An 8,620-nucleotide genomic window follows, 5' to 3' on the forward strand; every position below is an offset into this window, starting at 1 on the left:
GGTTGATGAGAAAGCAACTGGTGTAGTACCAAGATAGGTAATTTCATGGCATCCTGGAATGGACGAGCAAGGATTGATTGACAAGAAGGGAATCCTTACAGTCGGTAGTTGGAGTCACAATTTTGAGGAAGGCTATGTCTGCAGCAGTAGACGGTGTTGAAGTGTTGATGCTTAGATAGTATGGTCAATTATTTCTAATGTGAATGACTAGAGGGCATCCATGTAAGGTAAGGCTCATGGATTGTGAGATTGGTACTCTTGGATTTGCTAAAGGCATAATAAGTATTGCACTTAGGATTTGCAGTTATGAAGGGTGAAGCTAGGGCCACAGGCCTTTGGAATGATTAGTTGATTTTACCGAATTGGTACCGTAAGATAAACAATGGGTTAGTGTGCATAATATGATATTTGTAGGATTAAGAGGATCTGTATAGTGAGTGTTGACTCAGTGATTTTAGCTCGTCCGTACGAGACCTATGGGAATTGAGAATTGTGCGATTAGCTTTGTATAAAATCAGTTGTTGACGGAGATGCTTAGAGCTGACTTAGTACAAGTACATATTTTTTTTCTGGTTAGATGGAGTCATGATTTGGACTCGGGGTATGTGAATACGTGATTTCTACGGGTTTCTAGTACTAGAATTGGCTTTGGAAGGTGAGGGAGGAAGATAAGTGAGATTGAAGTACTTTGTGGGTGCAATTTGACAATAGGTTACGACTTCAGATAGAGGATTGTGGCTACTACGATGATAATTGTGGAATTAACAGATTGCGTTCAGGGGTTGGTTATAATCGAATCGGGTATCTTGAGTGGAACTGGTCAAATGTAAAAGGATTAGACTTTTAAGCTAAGTTAGGAAGGTTGAAAGATTAAGTGAGCACGAGAATTGCTACGGACTTGGTGGTAATATTTTCATGGTTGTTAGGAAAATTTTGATGTCACCTGGGTCGTGGTGGACTGTTAGACTAAGTTGGATCATCCCAAACCGATTCAGACTACTTGCAATTCAGAGAAATTGGATAGAATTTACATCCGAGAGTTGGTTCGTTTGCTTAAGGAACACATTCCTATCACTTCAGACTTACTCCTCATTTCTGGCGTCCCACACAAAAAGAGTTAGGCTCTCGAGTGGAGCTTAGTACAACATTCTGCCCTCAGTTTGATGATCCATTTGAGCGGGTTATTTGGGCCCTTGAAGATATGTCACGGACCTGCGTGATTGATTTTGGTAGTGATTAGGATCAGTTTTTGCCTTTTTTGGGTTTTGCTTACAACGACTATATCATCCGAGGCTCTGTAGGGTAGGAGATGTCAATCTTCGGTTGGTTGGCTCGATGCATTTGAGGTTATACCTTGTGGTACAGAATTGTTTCGAGATTTTCTTTGGATAGAGTTGAGACATTTAAAGGGGGTTTTCTCACAGCTCAGAGTAGACAAAAGATTTATGCAGATCGGAAGCTTCGTGACTTGGAGTTTATGGATATTAAGCTGATTTTTTTGAGGGGTTCACTCTTGAAGGGGGTGATAAGGTTTGGGAAGAAGGGCAAGTTGAGCCCTAAGTGCATTGGTCTTTTCGAGATTGGTCAGTGTATTGGTGAGGTAGCCTACGAGTTTGGCTTTGCCTCCAAGTTGTTGGGTGTTCACCCTGTCTTTCATATTTCCCTATCCTAGAAGTACCATTCCGATAGTTCTTGTGTGATTCAGTGGTTTTCGGTGTTACTTGATTATAATATGACTTTTAAGGAAGGGCCGGTTGCTATTTTGGGTAGACGGATTTGTGGATTGGATATCCCTACCCTTTTCAATAATTTTCGTATGTCCCTTTTTCTTTCATGTTCGAGGATGAACATGTGTTTAAGTAGTAGATGATGTAACGATCCGTTAGGCCTTTCCCCTAGCTTCATTATGATATATTTGACTTGTGGGAATAGGTGGCATAATTCCCGAGGCAATCGTATGTGATTTGAGTGAAAAAAATGAGAGTTCTTGTATTTCATAAGTGTTAGGTTGACTAAAGTCAACATCGGGGGAAATTGTGTCAGTTTGGGAATTTTGTCGATTCCATTAGCTCCGGAACATCGAACATAGACTAGTTGTGTATTTGTTTCAGTTCCTGAGGGTCTTGGGGGAATTTTGGACGTTTGGTTAGAAAATTGGTTTTTCGCTGTTCGGGGATGACTTGGTCAACAAGAAATCTTTTGGGAATTCTGAGTGCGCGAGAGAGTTCGTAGCGCGTTTTTTTATGTCTGCATATTTGGTTTGTATCGGGAAGGTTCTGGGAGAGTCTCGGGATTTTAGGGTTTGGGAGTCAAAAACCAGATTTTGCTAGTTCTAGTGTATTCACATCGGCGAAGGATGTTCCGCCCTTGTGGAATCTCCCCAGCGAGAGTGGGGCCCGCAGGCACGAGTCTTCGATGATTTGTCCTGGTTTCGCTTCTGCGAAGGTTTTCATGCAAGAGCGAGGCCGCAGCTGCGTGAGAGGTTTCGCCGTTGCAAGACCCGAGATAATTGTTGGGCTTCCGCATCAGCGAGGTGTCTTCCACCGAAGCGAGTGCGCAGGTGCGAGAAATCGCTGAACAAAATGTGTTTTTGGAGACATTCTTCTTTAGATTTCCCATTCTAAGCCCTTAAGTCTTGAGAACGTTTTTTAAGGAGAATTGAGGAGATTTTAAGGAGAAACCATTGGGTAAGTCTTCTAACTTGGTATTTGATTATTCCATTGATTTAGACTTATAATCCATGCTTAGAATGCTTGAATTAAAGAGGAAATTGAAGGATTTTGGACCCAAACCTAAGAATTGGGGGTTTTGGTAATTGAGCATGAGGAACATGTTTTTAGGTTCCATTTACTATTTTGCCCTTTTGGGTTCAGAATCCTAATTTTATGGCTTAATTTGGGTTTGGATTAAAGAATACCATTATGCGCATCAATGGATTCGTATGACTTCCTAGAATACTAATTAGATCATATTGAAACCGTTTTTCAATAAAATTATGAAATTGACCTTTGGAGTTTGGAACGGGTTCTATGGGTTGACTTTTTGGACCTAAATCTTTTATAAGGTAATATGGGCGTCGTTTGTCTCGTATTCTTATGCTTAATATGTATTTGAACAGATTGGATTGTTCAGAAGCTCTACGGAAGGAGAAGGCTTTGCTGTGATTTGGCTGCACTTCTTAACAGGCATGTTGAGACTATAAACTCTAACTTAAGCATTATGGTTGATAAATTGGACCAAATAAGAGGGTGTAACGGGGATAATAAGGGGGTCCCGATACTCGTGAGGTGACGAGCACTTGTATTGGGTGCCGGTGATATGCTATGGGAACTTGTGCAATTTAAATTGTATAGTTAGTCTGAATGTCATGTTTTGGGCACTAGGTGGTAGATTGTATGATCTTATGGATCTGTGAGTGAGGTATAGAGCCCGTATTTTCTGTCTGTTTGATTGTGTGTCTGTCTTGTTTGTTATGTGTGGTACTCATCACTCCTAAATGCTTGTCGAAAAGTGGAAAAGAAGCTAAGATAATGACTTTACTGCGTAATCGGCTAAAGATAGGCCTTTACAACTTATAATGAATAAAGATGAGATATTTTACTGTATTTATTGGCTTCTTGTTATTGTGCATGTCATAATCAAGCTTCATTTGGTATCTCATGCTTTGTATATATTTGAGTCTATATATGGGGGGTTGGGGGGGGGGGGAATGTTTCCCGATGGAGTGATGATGTTATCTTGAAACAAAACTTTATTGTGTATAAAAAGCTAAATGTGGAACCTTTGTGATTATGAGAACTTGAAAAAGGGAATATTACGTGTAGTCCTACTTCTTATTGTGATGCATACCATATCCATGCTTATCCTGCATACTTATCGTGGCTAGAGGTAAGGTCCTTTACTGTATGCATTGACTTCCTGTTGTTGAGCATGTCACATTCATATTTATCATTGTATCTCATATGCATTGATGACACTAATGAAAGGTCCGAAGGGAAATGATTCCGGACGAAGTGATGATGATTATGAGCCAATGGGCTAGTTGACAGGTATATGAGCCTAAGGGGCTGAGACATAAATTATACGAGCCTAAAGGGCTGAGATAAGATATGTGGAGACTGTGATCCGGGAATTTTTTGGAGCGCTGACATATGGACCTCGCGAGTCCCCCATGGGTCGCGATTCGTCGGCATTCGAAAATGTGTATACCAGGTGATGGAAAGGCCTTGCATTACATTGCATGGCATTACATGCTTTTGCACTTTATATCATATCATTCATCCAATCTCCTTTGTTTTATAGTGGATTGAACAAGTTGATTGTCTATTATGCCTTGATTATGGTTTAGATTGCCTTTTTCAGCTTTGGATGATTAACGGATTAAGGACTTGGGTGCATATTTGATTGCTTGATAAACCAAGGACTTAGTTGCTTATTCGGTTACTTGATGTACTTATGGATTAGAAGCTTCACATAGGATTGAACTGAGATTTTCACAGCTTGATTATTATTATTATTATTATTATTATTATTATTATTATTATTATTATTATTATTATTATTATTGTTGTTGTTGTTGTTGTTGTTATTATTATTATTATTATTGTTATTATTATTATTATTATTGTTGTTGTTGTTGTTGTTGTTGTTGTTATTGTTGTTGTTGTTGTTGTTGTTATTGTTATTGTTGTTATTATTATTATTGTTATTGTTATTGATATTGTTGTTATTGTTATTATTATTATTATTATTATTATTATTATTATTATTATTATTATTATTATTATTATTATTGTTATTATTATTATTATTATTGTTATTATTATTATTATTATTATTATTATTATTATTATTATTATTATTATTATTATTATTATTATTATTATTATTATTATTATTATTATGAACTAATGGCGGTTAAGTGTTGAAGTAGTAATCGTAGGCCACCCTTTGTCTCTGTTTTCGTTAGGGTCGGTGGATGATGCTGCTGAGTACACATTGTTCCCCGTACTCAGCTACACTTGCTGCACTCTTTTCATGCGCAGATTCTATTCTCGGTACGAGAGGAGTTCGAGACGCTGCCGACCGTTGTGCTTATCATCTGACTATTCGGGGTGAGCCATCAGTTTATCCATGGCACCAGATCTTTTTCAGTTATCTTAATTGTTGTCTTTTATTCCGGACAACTCATGTACTTTCCGGATGTATGCCTAGATATATACATCATTTAGTCGTTCTTGTACTAGTTACACCAGATTCGGGGATGGTTGTACTTCTATTTTTTGTGTTTTATGAAGATAAGGATTTCTAATACTTCAATGATTTCTTTATTCCTTTATTAGATTTATCTAGTGGGTTGTGGATGGCTTACTAACTTGGTAGGAGTTAGTGCCTTCACGACTTATGAAATTGGGCCGTGACACATTAAATCAACCGCTTTTTGGGAGGCAACCCAAGTTTATATTCATTTAGTTTTGGGTTTTAGAGTAGTTTGATGTGTTTTACTATAGGGAGTTATTTAGTGAAGTTGTAACTTGCTTGCCTTCATGAATGAAGCAAGTTATGTATTTTCCCATCAATGGGCGTACATGCATTTCTAACATCTCTCACTCACACATGATGGGATGAATCACATCGAACCTTGAACAAACGTAAATATCCTTTTAAATTTTCATTCAGAGTGTGTTGCTGTGACCGCATGAGCACTAATTTTGAGAGATCTTAAGCAAGAAATCCTTTTCAGGATTAGTATAAGGGTCTACTACCCTTTTATCTCTTATGATATGATATCATGTTATATAAAGTGTCTCAGATGCCCTAGATATGCCTATATACATACGGCTTCTTTAACCCTCCTGTCGTTCTGGAACGACCAGTTTGGTCGTTATAGTCTTTTCAGCATTTTCGCACCATTTTGAGCTTGGTTAGCTCACTTTTGACCAGAGGAGATCGTTGACACGCTTCCCGAGTTGTCTAGACTTGATTTGGGCGACTTTTTGTGAAATATGGACTTTAAGCGAAATGAGCAAACCCAAAGTTGACTTTTGGGTAAACGGACCTTTTTTGAAAATCTGTCAATTCCGAGAGGTCCGGATGGTCATTTAGAACTTGTGTGTATCTCTGGTTCGATTCCCAATGCACTCGGATGCATTTTGGGACTTGAGTTGGGAAATTGGAATTAAGGTATCGGGGGTTGACTCGGTCAACAAGACTTTCGTTGAGAATTTCGAGGCCACGAGCGCATTCGTAGCATGTTTTTATCTGTGTTTATGTATGTGGTATGTGAGAAGATGGCCTCGGGAATTAGTTGAAAAATCAGATTAAAATGTGAAACAAGTTATGATTTCTGGTGTCTGGTGCCCATTTTGGAGGCACCAGCACCGCGGCAGCGGTACCGCTGGAGCGGTCACCCAGCCGCTGTAGCGGTTCAGGCCATTTAGGCTTGACCGCTGGAGAGGCACAGCTGGAGCGGCCTAGGTGTCGTAGAAACGGGTGACGGGCAGTGAGTTCATTTAATGAAGTGCTAAAATCCCTTAGTCTATCATTTAATACCATTTCCGAAATTAGAGCTCTTAGGAACTTTCTTGGGGATTATTGGCGAAGATTCTTAGTGGTAAGTTCTCCTAATCCTCTTCCTGTTTTATTAATCCTAATCATCTTGGAATTCCTTTTTTCTTGCTAGTTCCTTAGTAATGGAAGATTAAAAGTGGGTTTTGATAGTTTTGCAATCTAGGCTTATTAATGATGAAATTGATAGGGATTATGCTAGATTATGATGTAACTAGAATTGTTAATCATATATCTTTCATTATTGGTGTTGAATTCTTGAATCTAAGAGTTAGGGTTTATACCCAAAATTAGGGATTTTACTTGAAATTTGAAATTAGGTGTATCCATGAGTTAATTTAGCAATTATTTATTAGGTTTCGACCACCTAGTGGTTAATTTGATATTTTACTCTCGAATTTCCCTTTTTGACCTTGTGGGCCATGTTTTCCCAAATTCTAAGGTTATATTTGACCTAAATTGAATGATATCAATATTAGTATCGTTCTTCGTGATTTCTAATCTAGATTTAGAATATTCCTAGACTTAGTTGATCTTGAGGCTCGGCGGAAGGGCAAGGCAAAAGAGTGGTTGTTGGTGCTTGATGTTCGGCCATCCAGGTAGGTTATAGCTTACCCTTGGTGAGACTTCATCTAGCGAAGCATACATTTAGATTATATTGTCGGAGAAAGCATGTAAACCTTCGGGTATGAAGTTGGGTTGGATATTGTCTTAGGTTGGGCCCTGTTGCGTGATTGGGGCTAGCCACCTTGTTGTGTTGTGAGTTGATTGTTCTATTGTGTTGGATTGATGCCACGTGTTGTTACTAGATTTTGGGAACTGTTGTTACATCTTAGTTGTGATATGGCGGTACCTTACTTTTGACGTTGATACGAGGATAGAGTTCCGTATGACCTGTGTAGTTGTTGATGATATTGTTGGCGTACTCATATTGGTACTTGTGACACTGATATATTATTTGCGTACCCATGTTGGTTCTCGTGATATTAAGTTGATTCTTGATGTGGACATATGCATTGCACTCATTCTCATTCTTCATGATACACTGTTGGTACTTGGTGAAATATTGTGATGAGCTTGACTCTGTTTTTAAATGAGAGTGATGCGAGAGTCCGATATCCGATGTTAGTCCTAAAATCGTGGATTGAGTGAGTGCATGGACTCTATGGGTCCCCCAGGGTGGTGCCGATGAGAACCCTTGTGGGCAAAGATTCGGGTCTCGTCTGTCTGTTGGGCAAAGATTCGAGACGAATGGCAGTTAGACTTCGTGAGTCACCGTAGGTTATGCTACCGAGACGTCGATACTTCCGTCCGGAGTACATGTGTACATGGCATTGCATTGCATTAGCATTCATACATCATTGCATTGCATCGTGGCTTATATTGTGATGATCTGGTGTTATACTTATTTGATTGATTCGGATTTTTTATATATCGAGACTTGACATACTTGGGTTTAGACGCTTCAACCTAGGTAATGACGGATACCTGTTTCATATTGTGTTTGACTTATACTTGTTGATTTATCTTCCTATCCTGCTTTATTCTATGAATTATGTTATCTATACTTAGTCGGCCGGTGATACCTACCAGTACTGTTGTTTTGTACTGACCTGCACTTGCTGCATTTCTTTATGAATGCAGAGTATCAGGTTGGGTCTGCTTCTATCTCTCGTGGCTGATAGTCGCCTTTAGCATAGCATCGAGTTTCCAGGGTGAGCACGAGACGATCGCCTCGAAGACTCTTCATATTTATGTCTTACTATTTCTATTCTGAGACATAGACAAATTTATGTATTATTATATTCCAAACTTTTATATTTTTCATTAGATGCTCTTGTATGGCATAAACCAGACCCTAGGGGTATTTTCCTTTTTCCACACTATTTCTATTATATTATTGTGAGACTTACGTAATTACTCTATTCCGCTTGATTTATTTATTTATTATGTATTTACTTATCGTTGGTTTGAGGGTTCGCTTACAGAGGTGGGAAAGGTAAGTGCCCGCACGACTTAACCAAATTGGGTCGTGACAAGTTGGTATCAGAGC

This window comes from Lycium barbarum, chromosome 7 (genome assembly GCF_019175385.1).
Source record: "Lycium barbarum isolate Lr01 chromosome 7, ASM1917538v2, whole genome shotgun sequence".
NCBI lineage: Eukaryota > Viridiplantae > Streptophyta > Magnoliopsida > Solanales > Solanaceae > Lycium > Lycium barbarum.